Source organism: Notothenia rossii, assembly GCF_949606895.1.
Source record: "Notothenia rossii genome assembly, chromosome: 3".
Classification (NCBI taxonomy): Eukaryota; Metazoa; Chordata; class Actinopteri; order Perciformes; family Nototheniidae; genus Notothenia; species Notothenia rossii.
In genome coordinates, this window is record NC_136901.1 from 49,207,532 (window position 1) to 49,233,690 (window position 26,159).

The following is a 26,159-nucleotide window of genomic DNA, read 5'->3' on the forward strand; positions in this document are numbered from 1 at the left end:
CTTGACACTGAATGTACTGGCAGGTGAAGTCTACCTGAGACAAGCAACACAAGCATTAGAAGCTAATGCTACTTCAAAAAGCCAATCAGCACCCTGGTTGCAGGTATTTCATTATTCTATATTATTTAAGTACATGTACTTATCAGACTTTAACGCGTTAATTAAGATTAATTAAATACACAAAAATTAACGCATTTTAATCGCATTTTAATCGCGGAACGTTTCTCACTGGATGAGTTTCAGGGGTACCGATTATACTGGAGCACCAACTAACGTTCATGACTTCAGACAACAACAAACCACAGTGAACAATAGTCAAACATGAACGAAGAAGTTGATGAGACAACTTTGCTTGGCCCCGTGGATGGGACATTTTGTTTTAAAAAACGGACGGATGGAAGCGTCGATAAGAGCACGGTTGTTTGCAAATTATGCAAAAAGGAATTCGCATATCACCGCAGCACATCAAGCCTCAAGTATCACCTCAATGCAAAACCTATAGCAGCTAGCGTGGAAGCTAGCATGGACGTTAGCCCGACTCGGAGTACAAGGACCCACACCCAATTCGCGTTGATCAAACAGTGGCCTATGCAACAGAGAGATTTTATTTTTCATCAGGATATTGGAAGAATAGGAGGGATTGAGGTCAATCACTGGCACTTTTATTACTTTTTATTTTATTTTAAATGGTACACTTTATGTTAAACTATTTATTATGTTGTTGGCGCAACTGGCACTTTATGTTGAACTGTTTATTGTTTTGGCCAAGGTTATTGAGAGAGTTGGACTGAAATTGATTGGATTTTTTAAATCAACTGTTGGTAAATCAACAAAGTCTGTTATGGCCTCTGAAGCAACAGAGAGATGTTTTCTAATAGTCAGGGTTTCCAATGTTCTGAATGTACTTCAAATTATTGTGTTTTACTTAAAAAACAAAGTGTTATAGTTCACAGAAGGTCTACCTACCTATAGGCTACCTGAATCTCTGAAATGTACTATATTCCTAAATATGCTATTGCTACACTTTATGGCAAAAATTTCACTTTTCTGTTGGTCTTGGTTAAGTACCACCTTGAAAAAAATAAACAATGTTTTGTTGCTTAAGCTTATGTATTCAGTCATTATTCAATGGTATACTAAAATCCATGTGAAAAAAATTGCTTCTCACTATTCTCAGGTATAATATTTATATGTGATTAAAAATGCGATTCATTTTGATTAATTAATTACAAAGCCTCTAATTAATTAGATTAATCTTTTTAATCGAGTCCCGGCCCTAGTACTTATATATACTAAAGGACAGTCTGCACTACATCAGATGAACAAATATTGACTTTTTCTTTTTGTTTTTTACTTGATCAAGACCAAACATTCTGCTCAAATTCTGTGCAACAAAACACACAATACTACAAAAGTGGTTTCATTATTTAATTTCTTTGTTAATCACTGTTGAAAGAGACAGAGAAACTGACATTGAGAGAGCTTGAAAAAAAAGAAAGGTGAAGCTGTACTCCAAAAATAATCCTAAAAGCATACAATGGTATTTCCTTTTCACTTTAAAGGTTGTAAATATCCATAAGTACTTCATCTTTAAGATACGCTTGCTTGTGATTCTTTGGCAGGCAGTTAATTAACTGCTGCAGCCGGAAAGATATGTGATAAATCTGCAGCCTCCAAATTAAAGAGCCGCACTATGGAATGCCATTTAAGCCAAAATTAAATAAATAAATAAATACATCAATAATTAAATAAATACATATATATATAAATATGCCTATGAAATAAATTATGAAATAAATAAATGAGGCAATAAATATGTATATATGTACATTTAAATACACATTTATTTATTTCATGGGACTTTTATTTCATAATGACACATTTATTTATTTCAAGAGACTTGTATATCATAATGACACATTTATTTATTTCAAGAGAATCGTATTTCATAATGACATATTTATTTATTTCAGATGACTTGTATTTCATAATGACGCATTTATTTATTTCAGGTGACTTGTATTTCATGATGAGACATTTCATGATGAGACATTTCCATTCCTTATATGCAAATGAACGAGGCGTGGTTAGCTCACAGATCCAGAGACCCAGACCAAAGCAACAGCACCACAACATTGACACTAACTGGTTCTTATCTGGTCTGCCCAATGCTGCTCTTCTGAGAGCAACCGCTCTGACAGCTCTCTGCAGCGGGGTTTGAACCTGTGCTCCCCTGATCCGAACACCAACGCACTACTCCACTGCGCCACGCGCCACACGCCTCCCTGTGTGTTCTAAAGATGTTTGGATTATTGAAAAGTATACAGCTCCCTTTCATATGAGTGTTGAGAGCTGTATCCATAAATTCATGTTGTGCATTGATGCATTTAACTTCAACTTTAAAAAACAAAAATCTTCCCAGGGGTGCATGCCCCCAAATAAAGCAGGTTAAAATAATTAAATTGCATACATTTTCTTTTAGTAAACACTGAAAACGGGTCCCACAGACCCAAACAGCACACAAAGGTTAAAGGTAAGCATATAATAATGTTAAAATGTGCTAAATATATACACTGCAAAAAACAAAAAAAGAGGAGTAAAAGTAGCTCACGACTTGTTTTATTTTTTGAAAGTAGCTCTCATCCTAAAAAAGGTTGGAGACCCCTGCTCTAGTCTCTACTGGGAAACAGCTAAAAGTCCTTCTGGAGGTAAGCAATGCAACACAATTACACCCAGTCTGAGAGTAAAATATTTGTCGAAGGTTCGTTTTGCTTTCTTACAACGTTAAGTTAATGTTAACGTAACCTTAAGTTTGCTAGGAGGCTATTGTTACGAGCTAGCTGTCTTAGCTAACAACAGTTAGCAGCTAACGTTTTCTGCAGTTTGTGTTGTTCTGAAAAACGTGATGTAGTTATTTAAGGGTATGTTAAATTAACGTTATTTTACAAGTTGAAAGAGTTAAGTTGTGTTTAAAATCGTCAATGTAATGCACGTTAGAGGTTTTTAGTTTGACATGAAGTTAGCTAACGTTGGCTAACTCTACCAGGTTAGCATATTAAGCTGTACTTTCTGTGGCAGCTAGCTTAATACAAAGAGGGGTTTTGTGCTTCATTGCAAACTTTTCTTTGTTAATCTACCTGACACTCTAGGGACAGTTTGTTTCTACTCAACTATACAGACCATTGTTGAGGAGATGCAAAACATACTGTACATGAGTTGGGTCCAACATATACCTTGAGTAATGTTACTTTGCTGCTAAAAATGAAATATCATTATCAGATGAGGACATAACCAAAGTGTGTGAGTCTGTCAGGGGATTTGATCTGTTCTCTGCATGTCGTACACACTGCTCTGGTATTACTTATCTTGTAAAATGTAAGTCTCGCTCTTGTCATCGTTCAGGCTTTGCATTTGAACTCCTATGACTGGTTACGGACTTGAAGGGAACGCCTTCCTGACATCCAGGAAAAAGGTGAGATTCTAATACATTTGAATGCCAAAAGCAAGTTATTGTTTTAACTTTTTAAATATGATTGTTTTGGGGCATTTCAGTTTTATTGGACAGAGGCAGTAGAGATCTACTGGAAACAGTGGAGAGGGAGGAGATGATATGCAGCAAAAGGCCCAGCCGGATGGTTGCTGCTCCGTGTGGAACGTGTTCTATCAGGTAAAGCACTTTGGTACCCAGTTATTTATGGTATTGAGTTTGAATTTAGCCTTTGGAATGTAATTTCCAACAGTGCATTATAAAGACTGAAAGATGTAAAGCTTGACATGATTTGGTCTTTTACTTAAGAGGATGTTTGTCCTCCTGTCTTCTCTTATTTCCTTATCTTTCTTTCAGGTGTAACATCTACCAATGGTACATGACAGAGACCTCCTCCACCTCTTTGCTGTCTTACTAGTCAATCCTTCTGATCAGGTCCTTTCCTAAATAGTGGTAAGTTTTACAGTTCAGTGTACGTTAATTTAGCAACTTAATGCTTTACCGCTGTTGAATAAACCCTATATTGCTAGTCATTTTATTAAAACTACGATTTTAAACTTTTTGATTCCAATTACAATAAGTTATAATTGTAAAACATATCTTAACATCCATCAGCAATCAATACAACAAATCATCCAACACTAAATAGAAGAAATCTGGACCTATTTCTTTTGATACAGCAGCATGTTTTGGGACTGCTCATTGATGTCATCAAGAGCCATTGAGTCTACCTTTTTGTAGTCGGCCTCTCAGAATGTTTATCATTTCTTTGTCTCTTAACATTCCTATTTTTTTTTTTTTTTTTATTGTTGACATTGTTTTGTTCTTTATTTTTGTTGTGAGAATCACTTTGCAATTATTGTGTAAGTGCTATATAAATAGTTATACTAATATTATTGTTGTTACCATCATTACTATTATTAATAAGGTCTTCTTTGTTTTCTTTATTTATCGCTGCAGAAAGGATCATGCCAGCCCACATCAAACACCTGATCAAGAGCTTGTGAACCTCACTGCTGCGGACACCTGTGTGATATTAGACTCTGACTGGAACCCTCAAAATGACCTGCAGGTACGATATATATATCTGCTCTGTCTGTCCTAAAGATAGTTCAATAGGGCTACAACAACAACAGTCTTTCCGTTTATTCCCTCGGTTCTTTAAGTGTATATTTTCCCATTTAATGCTTAAAAACTTTGCTCTTTTGACCCCTCTTTTAATTTTTTATTTCAGGCTCAAGCTCGGTGTCATCGTTTTGGCCAATCTAAGGCGGTGAAGGTGTACCGTCTGATCACTAGAAACTATGAGAGGGAAAAGCTGGATAAAGCTAGTCTGAAGCTCGGGCTGGACCGTGCTGTCCTGCAGAGCACAAGTGGGAACAAAGAAGGCAACAACAACGGGGTGAGAAAAAAAAAATCTGTCATATTTCTAGATGCCAAGTCATTTTTGGGTCAGTCGCTGTTGCAGTACGCTTAGTTTAATTTCAAAAAGAGTTTTCTAAATCCACTTGTGTAAATGTCTCTCTGCGTCGCCTTTAGCCGGTCCAGCAGTTCTCCAAGAAGGAGATCGAGGACCTCCTGAGGAAAGGAGCCTACGCCGCCATCATGGACGAGAACGACGAAGGCAATCGCTTCTGTTAGGAGGACATCGACCAGATCCTGCAGCGAAGAGCCACCATCACCAGGTATGTTCTTAGCAGCACTAGCCACTTGCGCTTTGTGAGATACCAAGTACTTGGTTATTTGAAATGTAATATTGATGATGTAATAATTAAAACTAGGGATGGGTACCGAGCCCCAGTATTAACGGGGCCCGGGGCTGAATTATTAAAGACCGTGGTACCGTTAACGTCCAACGTTATCGATCTTTTTATCGGTACTGGAGACATTTAAAAAATAGATGTCATATGTATTATATCTACACAAACATATCGCAGTCTTACTGTCGCCAACTCCGTTTCTAATATGCAAAAAGACTACGAAGTGCGTCTATGATTTATTTTCGATCTTTCCAATCCAGACGAGAGATCTCTCTCCCCTGTCGGTGTGCGAGGGGGTGGGGCAGTTTACACACAGAACCTGCTACATGCATGCAACACACACACACACACACACACACACACACACACACACACACACACACACACACACACACACACACACACACACACACACACACACACACACACACACACACACACACACACACACACACACACACGCGCACGCACACACAGTGTGCGCACTCAAACACATGGCGGAGAGAACTAAGCGCCCCGAGGGTAGTTATGTTACCCGTCTTGAGCATGGATGTATAATAAGAACTGGATACAGCGTGGGAGGCGGGGTCTCGTTCTTTCCTATGAGAGCTGCTCATTGGCGCATGAAGTCAAAATGGCCCAACTTTTGAGAGAGCGAAACGTCACAGATTACCCAGCATGCCTGGCTGTCAGAGCAGAAGAACCCGTTTGTGCGCTCACAGAGCATGCGCCCCTTAAGCCCCGCCCCCCCCGAGCACACACTCTCGGCTCACTAGAATGAATGGAGAGAGAGAATAAATCTAGATTCGGCTTTTAGTGCATTTTACAACTTTAAGGATTTAATGATTCTAGGGCTATACAATAGTTCATACTGGGTAGTTTATTTAGTTTCAAAAAAATTATCCACCGATTTACAGACGTCTCTTTCCCAATGTTAGTCAAGGGGAAAAAGTATTTTCTGGGCCGGTGGACGTCACAGACTGATAAGGAAATTGTAGTACCGCCGTTTGGACACAACGAATATTTTCCTCAGAGTCCGGCGCACTTCCTGGGGGCTTGGTCTTGAGGTGGAAAATGCTCGTTGCCAAAAGTGCAATAAGAGTTTAGCATGTATGTATGTATGTATGTTAACTCAATGATACAAACATGGGTTAATGATTAGAGGTAACTGAGTTATTTATTTAGTTAAAGTTACAGCTATTCTGTACGGAGCCCTGGAGGGTTCATAGAGAGAAAAATAAATAAAACGTGGCCACGTTTTACTAAAGCGTGCGCACGAGTTACTAAAGCGTGCGCACGAGTTACTAAAGCGTGCGCACGAGTTACTAAAGCGTGCGCACGATTTAATAACTAAAGCGTGCGCACGATTTAATAAAGCGTGCGCACGAGTTAATAAAGCTTGGCCTTGTTTTATTTATATTGAGGGATTCCTGTCCGTGACTCACAGTATCTGCTGCCCACAGCTGTTTTATAGAAGGAAAACCTCCTTCACTTTATGAAATCTCTGCGGCACCAGTGGCCTGTGCTACGAAGCAGGATTCGCTATTTACACTATTCATTCATGAAGTATGACACTGCGCTGTCAGCACGCGTCTCCATGTTTGTGATTGGTCAAATGTTGCTAACCCCGTCCCTTTCACGTGAACGCGCTCTCAGCCGGTCAGAGAAACCCTGGTTGATTTACTGAGTTGATAACCAGCTTCGCAGGACCGCTTATCGACATTGCGTTTGTTAGGGCTAGTTAAGCCGGGTAAATCGAACATATCCAGGGTCTGTTGAACTGGCTCCGTAGTACAGGGCTCTGGAGGCAGTAACGTGTAACTCAGCAGAATCTGAGAAGAGCAGCACCAGCTGCAAAGAGCTGTGCCTTTTACTGTTTACTTCACTGTGTTTCCCTTCATTAGAACCGCTTAATAGAGATCGAGGCTGCTACGTTTAACCACACACACCTCTACACACATCGAACTACCAGAGTATTCCGCCTCGTTTTATGAAGGAGATGTCCTGTCACCGGGGCGCATGGTGTGTGTGTGTGTGTGTGTGTGTGTGTGTGTGTGTGTGTGTGTGTGTGTGTGTGTGTGTGTGTGTGTGTGTGTGTGTGTGTGTGTGTGTGTGTGTGTGTGTGTGTGTGTGTGTGTGTGTGTGTGTGTGTGTGTGTGTGTGTGTGTGTGTGTGTGTGTGTGTGTGTGTGTGTGTGTGTGTGTGTGTGTGTGTGTGTGTGTGTGTGTGTGTGTGTGTGTGTGTGTGCACGCTCAGCTCCGCTCTGTGTGCGTGCTCGGTGTGTTTGTGTGTGTCCGACACCACCGGCATTTGTTTTCAAATGACCACGAACAGTAATTTACACAAATCTGGTTCTCCATAGTTATATGTGTATTCCCAAGTGAAAGAAATTTGTTTAATCTTAATCTCGATGTGATAGTCCTGCCGGAGTACACCGGAACGAACGATACTATCATAAACAAATGCCGCCCCCCACCCAAACGCCCCTCACACAAACACACACACACACGTGTGCGCGCACACACACAAAACGAGGCCACGCTTTATTAAATCGTGCGCACGCTTTAGTTATTAAATCGTGCGCACGCTTTAGTAACTCGTGCGCACGCTTTAGTAACTCGTGGCCACGCTTTAGTAACTCGTGCGCACGCTTTAGTAACTCGTGCGCACGCTTTAGTAACTCGTGCGCACGCTTTAGTAAAACGTGGCCACGTTTTATTTATTTTTCTCTCTATGAACCCTCCAGGGCTCCGTAATTCTGTTTGCAGTTCTATCATCACATAATTTAATACGATTTGTTAAAACATTGTTGTTTCTTATTTTCAGTTTGCTTCAAGCAGTGGCTGTACGAGAAAGACGTGGAGGACCAAGAAATGCTGTCCAGATTGGCAAAGACCGGAAGATACATAACAGAGACGATAATGGATATTAACAAGAAAAATAATGTTTATAATTTCTTTGTTGCTGTTTACATTTTGAATTATATTTGTTATTTTTAAATCAAACGCATCTATTTTAGATGATATATTTATTTAGATGTACGTTTTTTTTGTAATATTATTGTATTAGGTATAATTTATTAAATAAAAATACTGTTATGAACACTATACAATGTCTTTATTTTGATAGTTACCAGAGTACATTGTATATTTAATACTAACATAAGCTGGTGATAGATAAATGCTGGTCTGATGGTCTGCCAGCAGACACATATTTATAAAGAAAGAAACAGAAGGGAGGAAATGATGATAGCTAGACTCAGAATAAATCACACAGCATTGAATGGTACGCTGCATGTCATGGGGAAAAGTAACAGTGACAAGTGTAGGAACTGTGGAGTTAAAGAAAATGTGGAACATCTATAAAGCTGAAAGAGAAAAACTAAAGGATAACGTTTTAGAGGCAGAGAGGGAATGGAGTGTGGTTGGTATTTTGGGAACAAAAGGTTTGCTGCTAAATCTGTACAACAAAAGATCTGTAGGACTGAAGGATTAATGGTCATCCACCTTTATGATTTCCCTTCAACGTCACCACACAACCATCTCTCTGTTCCCTGCTCTCGGCTTACTTCCATCGTGTCGCTCTTCAATCCTTCATTTTCATATCCTTCAGTATGTGCATGCAAGTGTGCTTTTGCATGTAAAAGAAGGAGTAGAGAGGAATACACAGCTAAAGGAATGAGAGCAGCTCCAACCGTAACATGCTGCATCAGAATTTATTATTATTTACATTTTATTGCACAACATGTACTTTTACTGCTGATACTTAAAGTACATTTTTGTTGATAGTATGTCTGTACTTTGACTTGTAATTTACATTGTTGTATTGGTACTTTTGCGTAAGTAATGGTTTTAAGTACTTCTTCCACCACTGCTGAAATCGTGCGAAGAAAATGTTGCCTGACCTAAGGTTCTGGGTTCAACATAACTCTGAGGGTTTGAACAGTTTCAAGATAAACTGCCAATGCCTGACTGAAAGGAACATGGGGGTTTGGTAGGGCCACAAGATCTTGTTCACTCAATGGGCGCAGGAGCTGGATCTCAGGAACAAAGACATTAGATGCACAGGGGGTATGTGGTCCTTCCCAGTCCACACCATAATCCTCACCAACCTGACATACGAAAGGAATAAAGCCGTTCAGAATGTGTAATCAATTACAATGTGGGTCATTTTGCATGTATTTTAAATAAATAATTGAGCCAGGGAATAAGATGGCATACATTACATCATCTAAAAAACGTTGTTTACCTGTGAGAAATCTTGTCCCTCTCTGTTGTTTAGTAACCACAACTGTAAAGGTGAACGGTGGCTTGCAGTCCTCAGCCCATGGTGATTCCATGCCTCCTTGAAACACTGAAGACTTTCTTCTTAACGTTGAAGAATAATCACATAGAAAATGTCTGGTCGCGGAAAAGGTGCAGCTGACCGTTTTGATGATTCGTTCTGAACGACCTGATCCAATAAGACTCGAAAATGATTGGAAGAGGAAAGGAAGGAGGTGAAAAAGGGTGGAAAAAAAAAAAAAAAAAACTATATAAGAAAATGTCTCTTCCTGGAAGCGTGCCATCTTTTGCTTCAAAATTTGGACAGTTTTGGGTTCGCCTGAACTTCACAGGCTCAGGAGAGCCCCCAAGTCGTGAATATGTTGGTGAATCACTATTATTTGATACCTGCTGGATCAATACAGATGATGTGTATTCCTTCATTGCACTGCCAAACAGAAAGGAGTTTGAACTTTGCTTTTTGCTAGAAGCTCCTCTGAGACGTTTCCTTGATGTTATCACATCTAAAACCTCAGATCCCAAGTGGAAAGACTGGACTTTCGAATCTTCCATTCAGATAGACATCTCAAACATCATTGTTAAATTCTGGACCGGCCGTATTCCAGACCATGATGTTGAGACCTATTTGAAGAGATACGGAGATATTATCAGCAAATACAAACCAATAGATACATTTGGAATATGGTATGGAGTGAGAAAATACAAAATTAAGATGAACAGAAACAGTGATGGTGAGATCCAAAATCTCCCAAATTCGATTTCTCTTGGCCCCTATAATGGGAGAATAATTTACTCAGGGCAACCCGTCACCTGTTTCATCTGCAACTCAGCTGACCATCAGGTCAGAAAATGCACCACAGTGAAATGTTGGAGATGCAATGAACTGGGCCACAAGGCTAAAGATTGCAATTCAGACAGTCTTTGCAACCTGTGTGGAAAGATTGGGCACACCTTCTTCAACTGCCCCTCTTCTTATGTAAACAAGGCAAAAACCCAGCAACAGCATGGTCCTCCTTCAGTCACCCAGCAGCAGCAGCCTCGTCCTGCAGCCCAGCAGAAACCTGGTCCTGGACTCCCTCTAGCCACCCAGCGACAGTCTGGTCCTCCTTGAGTCACCCAGCAGCATCAGCCCCTTCTTTCAGCCCAGCAGCAGTCTGGTCCTCCTCCAGTCACCCAGCATCAGTCTGGTCCTCCTTCAGTTACCCAGCAGCAGCCTGGTCCTCCTTCAGCCACCCAGCATCAGTCTGGTCATCCTCGTCCTGCAGCCCAGCAGCAGCCTGGTCCTGATCCTTCAGCCCAGCAGCAGCCTGGTCCTCCAGCCCAGCAGCAGCCTGGTCCTGGTCCTTTAGCCCAGCTTCAGCCTGGTCCTCGTCCTTCAGCCCAGCAGCAGCCTGGTCCTGGTCCTTCAGCCCGGCATCAGCCTGGTCCTCGTCCTCCAACCAAGCAGCAACCTGGTCCTCGTCCTTTGGCCCAGCAGCAGCCTGGTCCTCGTCCTTTAGCCCAGCAGCAGCCTGGTCCTCGTCCTTCAGCCCAGCAGCGGCCCGGTCCTGGTCCTCACCCAGCAGCCCAGCAGCAGCCTGATCGCCGTCCTACCAGCAAGGATGTCTGTCTCCCTGAAGATCAACAGCCTTCAACTCCTGAAGATAACTATCCATCCCAGTCAGGTGAGGGTAGATTAACTATTGATGTGGAGAGCGAGTACAGCTCTGAGAGTGAGTTTGAAGATGAGAAATATTATGAGAGTGTGAGCGAAAGCCCAGGATCTGACTCCAGCCCTGACAGCCTTACAGCTGGTCAGCGAGTCAGCATGCCCCTCTACTCGCCCCCTGAGAGCAACTCGGGGTCTTTTTCACCAACTCCGGAATTTCCAGAACCCCCGAGTGAGGCTCAGGGGGAAGCCCCGCCTGAGGTCTCAAAAAAGAGACCTGCAAGTAGAAACTTGAACGAAATAGAAAAACGGGCTAATTTAGTGACAATATAAAACCAATATGAGCTTCATAAGCGTCGCGACTTGGAATGTACGTGGTGTTCAATCTAAGAACTTTCGAGATAGGAAAATTAAATATTTATTAGACACTAATTATGATTTCCTCTTTACGCAGGAACTTAGATTGAATACCACCAGGGATGTTGACGATGTTTGTAAAATGTGGCATAAAGGAAAATGTATTATATCCATCGGAGATAGCAGAGCTGATGGAGTTGGTATTTTCTTCAAAGAAACAGACATCACTATTATTAGAAGAAGGGACATAATCCCAGGAAGGCTGCTTATGGTGGATTGTTTTTATAAAAATGAAAAATATCGACTTATTAATATTTATACTGCCCCTGACGCAACAAATAAGTTACAATTATTTAGAAAACTTAGAGAAATATTAACAGTGGGTTATAAAATTATATTAGGTGGAGATTTTAATACAGTAACGGAAGACATAGATAGGTGTAGTACAGCTGTTTTTAAACTAAGGGCGGAAGGAAAACTGTTGAAAGAAATCTGCAGCGATGCAGGCCTTATCGATGTCTGTCGCTCACTGAACCCCGCTCGAATAGATTTCACGAGATTCGACAAAACAACAAAAACCCGTATAGACAGGATTTATGTATCTAATAAAAGAAAAAAAAAAAAAAAAAAAAAAAAAGAAACACTGAAGATGATGCTGAATATGTGGCATGAAGCACCTGTGTAGTGCATACAGGTCAATCTCTTGGTCAGGATTGAGTAATCCTTGGGCCTCCAGCTGGATGAATATTGTGTAGAACAGATCAAGAACATTTTCATACACATCTCTCCAAAGGCGCTCAATTCTGTAAAAGAAAGAATGAAATACAGCCTTTATATTGTATTTTTGGCAGGTCACATTATTCAACAGTTAGCAGGATGGAAAAGTTGTACAAGGTTCTACTAGTAATGGCTGATTGACACTTATGTTCAGACTGGAGTGTGAACACAATGATGAGCGAAGTGAGAGCTGGATTTTAGGTAGTGACGAATGAACTTTTTATGAACTGCCAGTAAAACGCTCCGCTATCACCCCCTGCCCCGCCTGAATGTAAGTATTGTTTTGTGAGGGTGGACAGACATGCTTTTTCTCTCGGTTTCATTGTACTTTAATAATTTATATTTTTTAAATCCTCCATACCTTTGGTTATGAAAACTCCGTCCAGTAATATGAGAGCTCCTGTTCTCCCCTTGTGTTTGGACCATGAAATGAGCAACCCTAACATTCTCACCCCCCTTGTCAGATCTGTAAGGGGAAAAAAGTACATTTATCTGAAGATTATCCAACATAATTGTACCTTCAAAAGAAAGGTCTTCTCTCGGAAAGCCTTCTTCAGGGTCTAAGCATACCCTGAAGAAGGCTGTTTGTGCCGTTCTGCGTGGGTTGTAACCCAGCTCTGTTTTAAGATTACCGAAGAGCACCTTCATTACACTTGTTTGAAATTCCGAACACTCATTTTCTTTTTGATAATTGTACCTGTGTTACAAATGCTATTAAAATACATTTTAGTCAAATAAGTCTCATTGTACTTCATTTATTAGACATTTGTAGGACATTACAAACCGAATTCGAGATGGCACGCCATAATGGCCAACAGCAGACAAGAAGCCTTCAAGAACAGTTGTAGCTCTGTTGTTGGTGGCACTACTTAAGTACACAATTAGCCTGGAGAATCCATCAATGCCACCATGAACAACAATCCTCCATCTGTGTGAAATATAACAGGATTAATTGGTTATTGAATTGGGGCCTCATGTCCAAATCACAGTTGATAAAGGCACATCTTGTTCATTAAGCTATGTTAGGAATAGGGTAGGAGGGGTATGGTTGTGGCAGGTTGGGTGATAACGTTGGATATTGCAATAGCAACATGTCCTGCAATATCACAAAACATTATTGCCATTGCAATATCCAACATTATCGTACATTGCATGTTAACCTTCTTTAACTTAAAAAAAGTTGTACATAAATAAGCAAATTCAATGGCTTAATTTACTTTACCAAGGCAAGCAGATTTGTCAGCTGGGTGAACAACATTTATATTTTAAAGTACCTTTTTCCAACATCTAACCTCTCATCTCTACTAAAGATGGAATCACACAAGGTGCTAAAATGTTGGTTTCCGGTAGGCTAATCTCCGTAAAAGGACTTTACCAATGGGTCCTGAGATTGTTAGTAGGCTAAAACTGATTTGACCACCTCAGGTGCTAATACAGTGCCCTAACAGAGTAAATATGAAGAGGAAACATGTGATTTCATGTGAACATGTGAACATATGATTTCATGGTACTGTTTGGAATTGAGACATATTCTGGATCATGTTCATACCTTTGAAAATGCTTATAAATAATGTTGTATGTCAAAGCTTACACACATTTGTTAAAATACATCATGGATGTCCCAACTAAGGGTCAGTGTGGGTGCATTTCAACCAAGCAGAGAAACACCCGATTCCAGTGCACCAACTAGTTGTGAGTTCATGTGTCACTGCTTTGTTGGAACACATTCACACCAACCCTTTGCGGATAAAATTGGACACCACTGACATTATGGTACTATCAGAAGAGCTCATATTTAGCTAGGATGTATGTGGTAGAGGGCTTGCCTCCATGCAAGGACTGTACCTTTAGTAGCATCTAATTGTGTTTTTGTTTGAAATTCAAACTCAATTATTATCTAATGAGTAGACAAGGAGTTCAATTCATATCCTCAACTATCTAACATACAGAACCCTCATTGTTATATTTTGTATTAAAAAAGGATAAAGGCATCTTTAAGTATTAATGACCTGGCCGTATATCTTTTAATGTTACTTTTTCCTCAGCCTTCAAATTGGTCTCACACTCAATACTTCCAAGGGTGCAATGTCTGTAGATAGCCCCACTTATTTCAGCAATCACACCTTCACCTCTGTTTTCTCACATGATGTTACTATTTAGTGATTTCAGGTGGTGTGGTACAGGCTTGGAACAAAGAACTGCAGGACTGCAGCACTTGAGTACAGGAGTTCAAGAGCAGTGGCCTACTAGATTATGATGGACACAGCTCAAAAAGCAGCAGGAAAAACTGACCTGATCAGCTTGTGATTACCGTCTATATGCCATAGACTATTTGGTGCAGGAACATTGTACTGACGACGCCTTGTAGTCTGGAGGGTTAACCTTCAAATCAAGATTGCTCCTGGATCCACTCTCTGCATTGACGCCCTTACTCGATGCCCTGATTGAAAAAGGAGATTTATTTGTTTATTCAAATTGGCGACTGGCTAAACCCACGTCATTTGGAATTGGGTTGAACATTGAGGTTAAACAAAAACTGTTAATTTTTACTTTGAATGTGTATGCCTCTGGACCTTAGATGTCCCAGCATCATTTTATATCCAGCATTCGGATTAGTGCGCTGAATCTCCATCACCAAGGCATCTACATCGTCATCGTTAATTGAAGAGTATAGGTCTGATTTTCTACAGTAGAAAAACATAAAACATATATATGTGTAATGTCACTTCAATTATATATTTATTACATAAGCGACAGCAACGTTAGTTAGGTGTAACAGTTAGCATGAACACAACTCCAGTTATCTTAACATTAATTTATACAGTGGCTGCAACTTCACGTGTATCAGGAAACATCTCTGACTTTAGTCATTTTTGATGAATAAACAAAAACCGCAATTTCACGATACAAACAGATTTCGGTGTAACAATAGTCATATCTGACAGAGCAGCTGTTAATAATAACTGACCTAACTTGTGTGCAACGTCAACATAAACGTTTTGGCTAACGTTGACGAACATCCACCAGTCTAACATATATACTCCATTTCAAACATCTCTTCGTATCATATTGCTACACAATACTAAATAATTGTTTGTCAATCATGTTTTAATTTTGTTAACTGTATTATACACGTTTTTGCCCACCAGTGTCGTCCATAGAAATAAAATAGGAGTAGAACGGACATTCCCATTCAAATCAACGTAGCAGGATAATGGATGTATTATATTTTAAGATAATGCAGGATGGTCAGAGCGGCGGCCATTTGTATGTGTACCGTTGCCATAGTGACAGTTGTAGCGGGCTGATCATATAAATAGAATATGAGTATAGTAGTATACTCGTATTCTATTTCTATGGGCTCGTTATTTGTATGACGTTAGCTAGATAGAGCAATAATTTGATTTTACGTTAGCTCAAGTAATTCACCTTAGGCCTTCTTCGACCAATCTCCTCTGAATTGTGCGGGATGACACACCAAACAGATCCGCGATTTCTCGGGTTGATAGACCGGACAGCACATAGGTAGCGAGCATATCGCATGGAATATCCAGAGGCGGGTGTCCTGCACCTGTGCTTGAACCAACTTCTTGGACATCTTCCACACGAACACGGTGCTCAATCAGTGTCAAAGTATTTACAACTTCGTCATCCGTGTCGATATCTCGAAGAGCGCTTATCCGCCCGAGTACTTCGATAAAGTCTTCAATATGGGCCAACACAGTATCTGTTGGTAAACCGTGTTGATCAATTTGATCTGCTAAGGATAGCATAGCATCTTGGAGCCCACCGACATCTTCCATGTTGTCTGCCCCGCCTTATTTTCATTTAGTAGTTATTATATAGTTTATAAAAAAATGTTTAAGTCCTTCTCCTCCATTTTCTTCCTCTTCTCGAGTAGTTAGTGTTGTAGTGCTGTTGCTTTGGTCTGGGTCTCTGGATCTGTGAGCTAACCACGCCCCGTTCATTTGCATATAAGGAATGGAAATGTCTCATCATGAAATGTCTCATCATGAAATACAAGTCACCTGAAATAAATAAATGCGTCATTATGAAATACAAGTCATCTGAAATAAATAAATATGTCATTATGAAATACGATTCTCTTGAAATAAATAAATGTGTCATTATGAAATACAAGTCTCTTGAAATAAATAAATGTGTCATTATGAAATGAAAGTCTCTTGAAATAAATGTGTCATTATGAAATAAAAGTCCCATGAAATAAATAAATGTGTATTTAAATGTACATGTATACATATTTATTGCCTCATTTATTTATTTCATAATTTATTTCATAGGCATATTTATATATATATGTATTTATTTAATTATTGATGTATTTATTTATTTATTTAATTTTGGCTTAAATGGCATTCCATACCGCACAGCTCAGAGCCCTTACTCACAATGACCCTCTGTTTGTATCATTAATCATGTTCAACATCAAACTGGTCAGTTACAGACTCTGACGTGGAGACACACTTGACCAGTATTTGGTTTCCATTTGTAGCCTCTCTGCTATATTTATCCATTTTCTGAAATGAACCTCCTGATGCTGCCAGCTTCCCATCCATCAGTAGGTGGAAGGTGATAGCTGGAAACTTGAGAAAGATAACAATGCGTTGCACCGGTGTTCAACTCACGAGCGATATGTGGTGAAGTTTGCCAGATATGTCACTCAGATTAGGATAGGTACCAATTTAAATTAGCTAACATGCTATTAAAACATTTGCCAACGAATGAGGCTGGTGAGCCAAAGGAATCTCTCTTTGAAAGCCAAGCTGTTTCTTTCTGTGGCCTAGAAATTGAACATTCTGTTTCAGATGATTTTGTGTTTGTTTGAAGTGGGCAAGGATTTGACTCTATGCAGTGGAAAGGTCCAAGGTTTTGAAAAATCTTACTTCAGAAGGCTTTGATGACTTGAGGCAAGTACGGGGACGGGTGGCGCAGATTTCCCCTTGGCGTTGGGGAGCTCCAGTTTGAAACCCGCTCCCGCCGCCACTGCGTCAGGCCGTTGTGTCCTTGGGCAAGACACTTCACCTGAGGGTATTGCCCACAGTACATGACCATTATGTATGATCTGTATGTGTAATGTGTATTTGTAAAGCGCTTTGAGAGTCATTGATAAAGCGCTATAATAAATATAAGGATTATTATTATTAATACCAGGTCAGATGTACATCAGAGTTTGGAGAAAAAAATTCCCAGTGTAAAGTTGCATTAAATAACTGTTTCTTGTGTTTGAAATACTGCAAATGTTGCTTATGTAGCAGGTATATAAATATACAGGAATGCATTCCACCAATAATCCCTCACGTTTTATTTTATTGTTCCAATATTATTTATTGTCACTTTTATTTTGGTATGTTTACTACAAAAGACCGTTTTGGGAGCTAATGCTTTTATTTTGAAGTCTTCACTTTCGGCAGTGACGTCATCTACCTGCGTTGCACCCTCTCTCACTCAGTTGTTTGTATGGCAGACTGAGGTGAGGAGAGTTTGTCATGTGCTCTTTGTAGATTTCTGTTCTAAATGATGTTTACAGTGTTTATATAATCTTAAACTGTGAAACAAGGTTATAATATCATTCCATGGTGCTAATGTGTTGCTGTGTAGTTGTTTTGCAGAAGTTTGAGTGTTTTAGCAAACTTTTAGTTAAGTGTACTGTTTAGCAGCACTTGTGAGGACTCACACACAGCACCTGCAGCATGTTTAATGGCGTCTTTTCCCCACCACAGACTGGTGTGTTGCAGACGTCCATGTTTATTAATGCTGCTGCCTTATTGTGTTTACTTCATGCAGGTATGTTTGTTACTCCCATGTTTTGGTCTATTGTGTTTTGTACTATGTGTTTATTTTATTGTTTTATTTACATGTCTAAAAATACTAATTAGCCGGTGGTGTATACATTTCCAGTGTAACTGTAATTGTACAGTGTATTGTGATCTATTGTGACAGATTTGATATCTGAATGTTTTATAAGGACTAGTCTCTCAGTTGTTTGTATGGCAGACTGAGACTGGTGTGTTGCAGACGTCCATGTTTATTAATGCTGCTGCATTATTGTGTTTACTTCATGCAGAGGAATAAATACGCCACAGTTTCGGTTAAAGACAACAACCGAATCTCCTTGTCCATCAAACACGCACAACACAACGCAGAGTCGTAGCAAGGGTCTGCTGAGAAGTAGGCCCAGACCTGCTACATTGGTGCCGTGACCCGGATCACATCGTGGATCAACACCAGCTTGGTCACCGGAGGTTGTCGGACGTCAAAACAACAACAAAAAAGAGGTTCCCTTATGAAGGTTATATTGAAGTGGCTTTGTCACAGTTACAAGGACATTGTGTTCTTTCTGGAAAAATGTGTGTCAAGTGAAAGAAAAAGACATTGAAAAAATTGTCCATTGTGAATCAGTATTTTCTGTTTTTGTTGACATTGACTACGTTTTTTTTAAACGAAAAAAGAGATGGATTTCAATGTAATGGGGAAAGCTGTTCAAAATGTTTCTGGTTTTGGGAGGGGGGCACAACTTCCTGGTTTGGAATTATTTAACTCTCCAGTTGCTGGTTTGGGGAGGGGTGCACCGCTGTTTAACTCTTTTGGGTGGGGGGCACAGCTGTTTAATTCTTCAGTTGCAAGTCCAGGCGACATGATGTCGCCAGCGCCCAGCTACACCCGCCCAGTTATTGTTCCAGACAATGGAGGTTCCCCAGTTCTCACCTCCACCCGTCTACCTAGCCACCCGTCCCTTACCGACAGACCTACCTTTTCACTTTCGGCCATCCCAGACAGGAGTGACCCAGCTTTGAGTGATCTCATCGCACACATCGCCCAGCAAGTGGGACAGTCTATATCAGCTCAGTTAAAGGAAGAGAGTCAAGCGAATGAAGCCAGTCAAGCACGGGTTCAGAACTCAGGTGCAGGCCAGTCGCGCGTTGACTCCACACTTAACCTGACTGGTGTGAAGATAGTCATGCAGTCCGATGTGAGAGAGCCTCCTGTGTACAGAGGAGATGGGTCTGACAAGCTCTCAGTGCATGAGTGGGAGGAGCTCATGGATACGTACTTAAGGAAGAGGAGCATACAGCTGGGTGAGCAGCATCAGGAAATGTTGACTAGATTAATGGGCAAAGCCAGAGACATTGTGAAGATAACGCTCCGTAGCAATCTGTTATTGAAGCCTCACGAGAACCCAAAAGTTATAACTGACATATTGAAACAGCATTTTGGTGGTGTGTCATGTTCGAGTATGCCCCTTGCAGACTTCTACAGCACTGTGCCTGTAGCAGGAGAGGACCCTGTCGAGTACTGGATCCGCCTTAACAAAGCTGTTGATGCAGCTGAGGAGGGCTTGAGCAGACATGGGAGACATATTGATGATCCCCGTCGAGAAGTAACCATGATGTTTGTCAAGTATTGTCCAGATCCCTCCCTGGCTGCAGTGTTGCGGTTCAAAGCGCCAGAGAAGTGGACAGAGCTGGTGAAATACAGGAGCATGTTGACCGTTATCAAATCGAAATGAGAGAACAGCTGAACACCAGACCAAACCGCCCCAGCGCAGCAAGATATGTGGCAGCTCATGTTCAAACACCTGTGTCTGAGGAGGTGTCTATGCCTAGCCTTCCAGTGTTGCCCCCTGTCCAGGCTGAAGCGAATGTCACATCTGCTCCTCAGTTTGATGGTAATTGCCTAAAGACTTTGATTGGCCTGCTTGACCGCACACTAGCTCAGAACAGCCAGGCGATGGCTCAGAACAGCCAGCCGATGGCTCAAAACAACCAGCCAATGTATAGGCAGCACCCGTCTGACCAGAGAAAACACTGCAAGGTATGCAAGTCTATGGAACACTCCACTCTAGCACACTGCCGGCGGGAGCGCCTGTGCTTGTCTTGTTTTAAGCCTGGCCATATCAAGAAAGACTGTCAGAGTTACACTCCCGGACGGGAGGACCAGGCCGCACATTCACCTCGAGAGCAGCAGCCTTTAAACTGACTGGCCCGCATTTGGAGAGGGGACGTGTCGGTGAGGACAAACAAACCCTCAGAAGTGACAGTGAATATGAACAGTGTTATGTGAAGTTGTGCGGTGCAGCACCGGCTGGTGTGACGATGATAGCACAGAACACGCATAGAGTTGAGCCATATGATGAGCTATTCTATGCTCCAGTCAATGTGAATAATATGTTCCAGATGCAGGGAATGCTTGATTCAGGTTCCATGGCCTGTACTTTCAGTGAAGAAGCAGTGGAAAAGATGCTGAGTGAAAAAGTATTGTCAGAACCAAGACCGATGACTCAGGAAGTGGTTTTAGTTGGGTGTGGAGGGAAACTCACTAAACCGAAGTGCATGTACGAAGTTGAACTGAAGGTGTATGGGGAGAGCTGCATCGTTCCAGTTCTTGTGGTGCCAGGCCAGCGAGATGATCTCATCATTGGCACAAATGTGATCAAGTTTCTCATGCGCAAGTTGAAGAACAGTGATGATTACTGGCGGCTTATCTCCGTTTGCAGTCTTTCCTCATCCCCAGAGTGTGAACAGTTCTTGGACCTCATGGCGAACACATCCCGTTGGAGGGGTGAGGAGCTACCAGACAAAATTGGCACAGTCAAGCTGAAGCAGTCAGTCACTCTCCTAGCAATGCAAGAACACCTCGTTTGGGGTAAGCTACCTAACGATACTCCCATGTCACCGGGAAGCACTGTGATAGTTGAGCCGACCTCATCCAAGTCCATGCCACGTAACATCATGGTTGGCCGGATCGTGACACCTCTGTGGGGTGATAGGTTGGTCCCCATGAAGGTCACCAATCTGTCTGATAGACCAGTTACGCTGAAGAGGAACTGTAAACTGGCAGATGTGTCCCCCTGCTTAGCTGTAGAAGATTTTGAACTCCTCCAAGGCTCTAGTCAGATTGACAAGGCTGTCCCAGGCAAGCACCATACACCAACCAGTCCTTCAGATCTCGAACAGAGGCTGCGAGATGTTGGCCTTGACAAACTTGACATACAACCTTGTCATACTAGCCAAACAGGGAAGGAGAAGTTAGTCCAACTGCTCGAGTGTTACAACGATGTCTTCTCCAAGCATGAAATGGACTGCGGTGAGACGAAGGGATTTGTCCACCGCATTCGACTTACCGATGATCGCCCATTCCGCCTTCCTTACCGGAGAGTACCCCCTGCTCACTACCAGAAACTACGTCAAGTCTTGACAGACATGGAGGAGCAAGGGATCATTCGGAATTCTGTGAGTGAGTATGCCTCACCACTGGTGATGGTATGGAAGAAGGACGGAAACTTGAGGATCTGCACCGATTTCCGGTGGTTGAATGCGAGAACACTCAAGGACGCCCATCCTCTTCCACATCAGTCAGACTGCTTGGCTGCCTTGGGAGGGAACACCTTCTTCAGCACGATGGACTTAACGTCCGGCTTCTACAACGTCCCCATGGCTGAAGAGGACAAAAAATACACAGCCTTCACCACACCGCTAGGCTTGCATGAGTATAACAGGATGCCGCAGGGACTGTGCAATAGTCCTGCCTCATTTATGCGCATGATGCTGAGTATATTTGGGGACATGAACTTCAGCAGCTTATTATGTTATTTGGATGACTTGCTTGTTTTCGCATCAACTGAAGAGGAGGCCTTACAGAGACTGGATGTCGTCTTCCAGCGCCTGCGAGACAACAACCTCAAGTTGAGTCCTAAGAAGTGTCACCTGATGCGATCGTCTGTCAAGTTTTTGGGTCATATCATAGATGGCGGCGGAGTAGCTGTGGATCCCGCAAAGGTGGAAGTCATATCCACTATGTCGAAGTCTGATCTCATGGAAGATGACGGATGTACACCCTCAGTAAGGAGGATCAAATCCTATTTGGGCATGGTGTTCTTCTACCAGCACTTCATCCCTAATTGCTCTTCCATTGCCAAGCCACTCTTTGCTCTGACTGCTGGACAAAAGAGAAGAGGAAGGATGAAAGTGAAAGTGAATGTGAAGGCAGGAACATTCAGGAAACTGAAACCTGATGACTGGACTCTAGAGTGTGACATCGCCTTTGACAGTCTTAAAGAAAGTCTGCTGGACTGTGTGGTTCTTGCACATCCTGATTTCTCACGTCCCCTGATTCTGTCAACTGATGCTTCCTTGGACGGGCTTGGCGCAGTGTTGTCACAAGTAGCAGCTGGTGAAAGTAAAGCCCGTCCCATAGCTTTCGCAAGTAAGACACTGAGCAGCTCTCAGAAGAATTATCCAGCTCACCGGCTTGAGTTTTTGGCGTTGAAGTGGAGTGTGTGTGACAAATTCAGCCATTGGCTGAAGGGCAATTCCTTCACAGTATGGACGGACAATAATCCACTCAGATACATAATGACTAAGCCCAAACTCGACGCCTGCGAACAACGATGGGTCGCAAAGCTCGTTCCTTATACTTTCAGTCTGAAGCACATTGCAGGAACCAAGAACGTAGTGGCTGATGCTCTCAGTCGGGACCCGTTTGCCAAGACAGTTGGGCGTAGACTTGTTACAGAGTCCTATGGCAATCTGCTTGCCGAATCTGATGAAGTTGGAGAAAATGGAGTTCAGGATGTCTTTCGCTTAAAGGTCCAGTGTCAGCGGACGAAGAGGTCAAAACAAGGTGCTGTGACTCAGTCCCATTGTTTCCCGCCCCTGTGTAACAACATTGTGAAAGCTGTCCTTGATTCTCATGACCACTGGGATGCAGCTGCAGAGTCCAGGGCGACAGAGTTGATCCAGTCCGTTCAACACCTTGTTCCACCAGGGCAGGATCTGCTACCTGCCTTCTCCCTGGAAGAGCTCCGAAAAAGCCAAGGGCTTGACCCTGGCATCTCTAGAGTCATGCCTTTTCTGAGTCGACAGAGAAGACCCTCAAGGCGGGAGAGAAACGGTCTGGACACAAGTGCTCTGGTACTCATCAAGCAGTGGGAGAGACTTAATGTCATTGATGGAGTGCTCTATAGAGTCACCAAAGATCCCTTGAGCAAACAGAAGAGGCGTCAGTTTGTCTTGCCCCAAAGTCTGGTAGACAAGGCCTTGCGTGGTGTACATGACTTGGCCGGTCATCAAGGGCAGGCAAGAACGATTTACCTGACAAGACAACGCTTCTTCTGGCCTAGAATGGAGCACCAAATTAAGGACTATGTGAAGTGCTGCCAGAGGTGCATCCTGGCCAAGACACCGGATCCTTCTGCCAGAGCTCCGCTTGAAAGTATCAGGACCACCGCTCCTATGGAACTAGTGTGTTTGGATTTCTGGAGTGCGGAAGATAGCAAGCAGCGTTCAGTAGATGTTCTTGTCCTGACAGATCACTTCACAAAGTTGGCCCATGCCTTTCCCTGCACAAACCAACAAGCGAAACAAGTTGCTAAGAAGTTGTGGGACAACGTCTTCTGTGTGTATGGGTTTGCGGGGCGCATACATACAGATCAAGGAGCCAACTTTGAGAGTGAGCTCATCGCAGAACTGCTTAAACTATCGGGTGTCTCCAAGTCACACACTACAGCCTACCACCCCATGGGGAACGGAGGGACTGAGAGATTTAACAGGACTCTGGGGGGTATGCTCCGTTCACTGCCACTGAGAGAGAAGGCCAAGTGGCCCCAGCAAATCCAGACCCTGACATTTGCATACAATGCGACAGTGCATGAGACGACTGGGTACGCACCCTTCCACCTAATGTTTGGTCGGGTTCCAAGACTCCCCGTTGATGTGATGTTCAAACAGGTCCTACACGACCCAGTGGTTGTTGACTATGGCAGCTATGTAACAACGCTTATGTCCCACCTCCATGAAGCAGCAGACATTGCTCGAAAGCATGCCATCAAGGAGCAAGACAAGCAAGCCAGAGGTTACAATCGAAAGATCAAGGGGACTTGCCTGAACGTGGGAGACAGAGTACTTCTCGCCAACAAAGGTGAGAGGGGAAAGAAGAAACTTGCGGACAAGTGGGAACCAACAGTCTATACTGTCGTGGACAGCAACCCACAGACTCATGTCTACATGTTGGAAGATGACAAGGGTAAAACAAAGGTAGTGCATCGCAACCTTATCCTGGATATCAGCTTCCTACCCATAGAATCTGCTCAAGGAGAAATGCCGGAGACTGAGGACAGTCTTGATGATTCAGAGGACGGGTCTCGGATGGAGGATCTCGTCAACTCTTTGGAAGAGGAAGAGGGTTCGGAGGATAGGACAAGCGCATGGGCACTGAGTGGGGCGGAAGACACTGCCAGTCACCGGTCCTGTGACGAAGCTGATACAGACAAAGATCAGTCTGATGCAGAGCTAGATCAGTCAAGTGTACCAGATACAGCATCAGTGATCGACGCAAGCAGTGTCCAGTCATTCAGACCGGTTACAGCGTCAGCAGTTGACACATCAGACTCAGTGTCGATGGTTGACACAGGCCATGTCCCGACCGTTATTTCTGACACTTTACCAACAGTTGCAGAACAGGGCCGAGACAGTCAAGCACCCACTCAAGCAGACACGCAGGGTGTGGTCAGGACACGTGCTGGCAGGGTTGTTAAGAGAGTCAGCCGTTTTGTAGAGACAATGGTTCAGAGGCCGACCAGCATGAGGGGGTTCGCAAACTCTTTCAGTAAGAGATCCCAGTCTCTTCTTACCCTGTTCTGAAGGGGCTGTATTATTTCTTCTTGTTTGTTTTCTTTTATTGAGATGTTTCTTTTTTTATCGTTGTTTTTTTTACGTTTTGCAATGTGTCACTGTAAGTGATGTACTGTTTACTGTCTGTGCTCACGAGTACGGTTTGGAACTCAAGTAGGCCGGGTAGTTTGGTGTACACGGCACCAAGCAATTCTAAGAGGGGACTAAGGGTTGATCACCCTTTTGATTTCTCTGAACCTGTTTACCAGGTAGCTTCTAGCTGATTGTGAAGATGGTATCTTTATGTGAACCCGTGCCAGTTTTAACGCAGTGTTAATGTCCCTGTCAGTGTTATGTCCTGTCAGCCGCTCAGGATTTTGGTGTAATTCAGGAGGGGTGAATGTAGCAGGTATATAAATATACAGGAATGCATTCCACCAATAATCCCTCACGTTTTATTTTATTGTTCCAATATTATTTATTGTCACTTTTATTTTGGTATGTTTACTACAAAAGACCGTTTTGGGAGCTAATGCTTTTATTTTGAAGTCTTCACTTTCGGCAGTGACGTCATCTACCTGCGTTGCACCCTCTCTCACTCAGTTGTTTGTATGGCAGACTGAGGTGAGGAGAGTTTGTCATGTGCTCTTTGTAGATTTCTGTTCTAAATGATGTTTACAGTGTTTATATAATCTTAAACTGTGAAACAAGGTTATAATATCATTCCATGGTGCTAATGTGTTGCTGTGTAGTTGTTTTGCAGAAGTTTGAGTGTTTTAGCAAACTTTTAGTTAAGTGTACTGTTTAGCAGCACTTGTGAGGACTCACACACAGCACCTGCAGCATGTTTAATGGCGTCTTTTCCCCACCACAGACTGGTGTGTTGCAGACGTCCATGTTTATTAATGCTGCTGCCTTATTGTGTTTACTTCATGCAGGTATGTTTGTTACTCCCATGTTTTGGTCTATTGTGTTTTGTACTATGTGTTTATTTTATTGTTTTATTTACATGTCTAAAAATACTAATTAGCCGGTGGTGTATACATTTCCAGTGTAACTGTAATTGTACAGTGTATTGTGATCTATTGTGACAGATTTGATATCTGAATGTTTTATAAGGACTAGTCTCTCAGTTGTTTGTATGGCAGACTGAGACTGGTGTGTTGCAGACGTCCATGTTTATTAATGCTGCTGCATTATTGTGTTTACTTCATGCAG

At 42.3% G+C, this 26,159-nt stretch overlaps 3 long non-coding RNA genes across 7 annotated transcripts; 1 reads left to right on the top strand and 2 right to left on the bottom strand.

The window, feature by feature from the left end:
- The first annotated feature begins 2,155 nt into the window (after positions 1–2,155).
- LOC307033926 lies at positions 2,156–9,285 on the top strand. 5 transcript variants are annotated; one of them, XR_013806712.1, is made up of 8 exons: positions 2,156–2,533; positions 2,637–2,708; positions 3,403–3,667; positions 3,845–3,940; positions 4,448–4,559; positions 4,722–4,889; positions 5,027–5,172; positions 8,074–9,285. It is a non-coding gene; the product is annotated as an uncharacterized lncRNA (long non-coding RNA). The 5 variants fall into 5 exon arrangements; XR_013806714.1 differs by having other exon boundaries at positions 2,162–2,708; positions 3,403–3,472; positions 3,553–3,667; XR_013806716.1 differs by lacking the exons at positions 2,156–2,533; positions 2,637–2,708 and adding an exon at positions 2,754–2,921 and having other exon boundaries at positions 3,403–3,472; positions 3,553–3,667.
- LOC307031952 lies at positions 8,993–9,685 on the bottom strand. The gene is made up of 2 exons (XR_013806124.1): positions 9,496–9,685; positions 8,993–9,358 (listed from the first exon to the last, which is right to left on the bottom strand). It is a non-coding gene; the product is annotated as an uncharacterized lncRNA (long non-coding RNA).
- A 2,493-nt stretch (positions 9,686–12,178) lies between these two features.
- LOC307033630 lies at positions 12,179–15,612 on the bottom strand. The gene is made up of 5 exons (XR_013806586.1): positions 14,863–15,612; positions 14,605–14,752; positions 13,097–13,240; positions 12,674–12,778; positions 12,179–12,338 (listed from the first exon to the last, which is right to left on the bottom strand). It is a non-coding gene; the product is annotated as an uncharacterized lncRNA (long non-coding RNA).
- Positions 15,613–26,159: the final 10,547 nt, after the last annotated feature.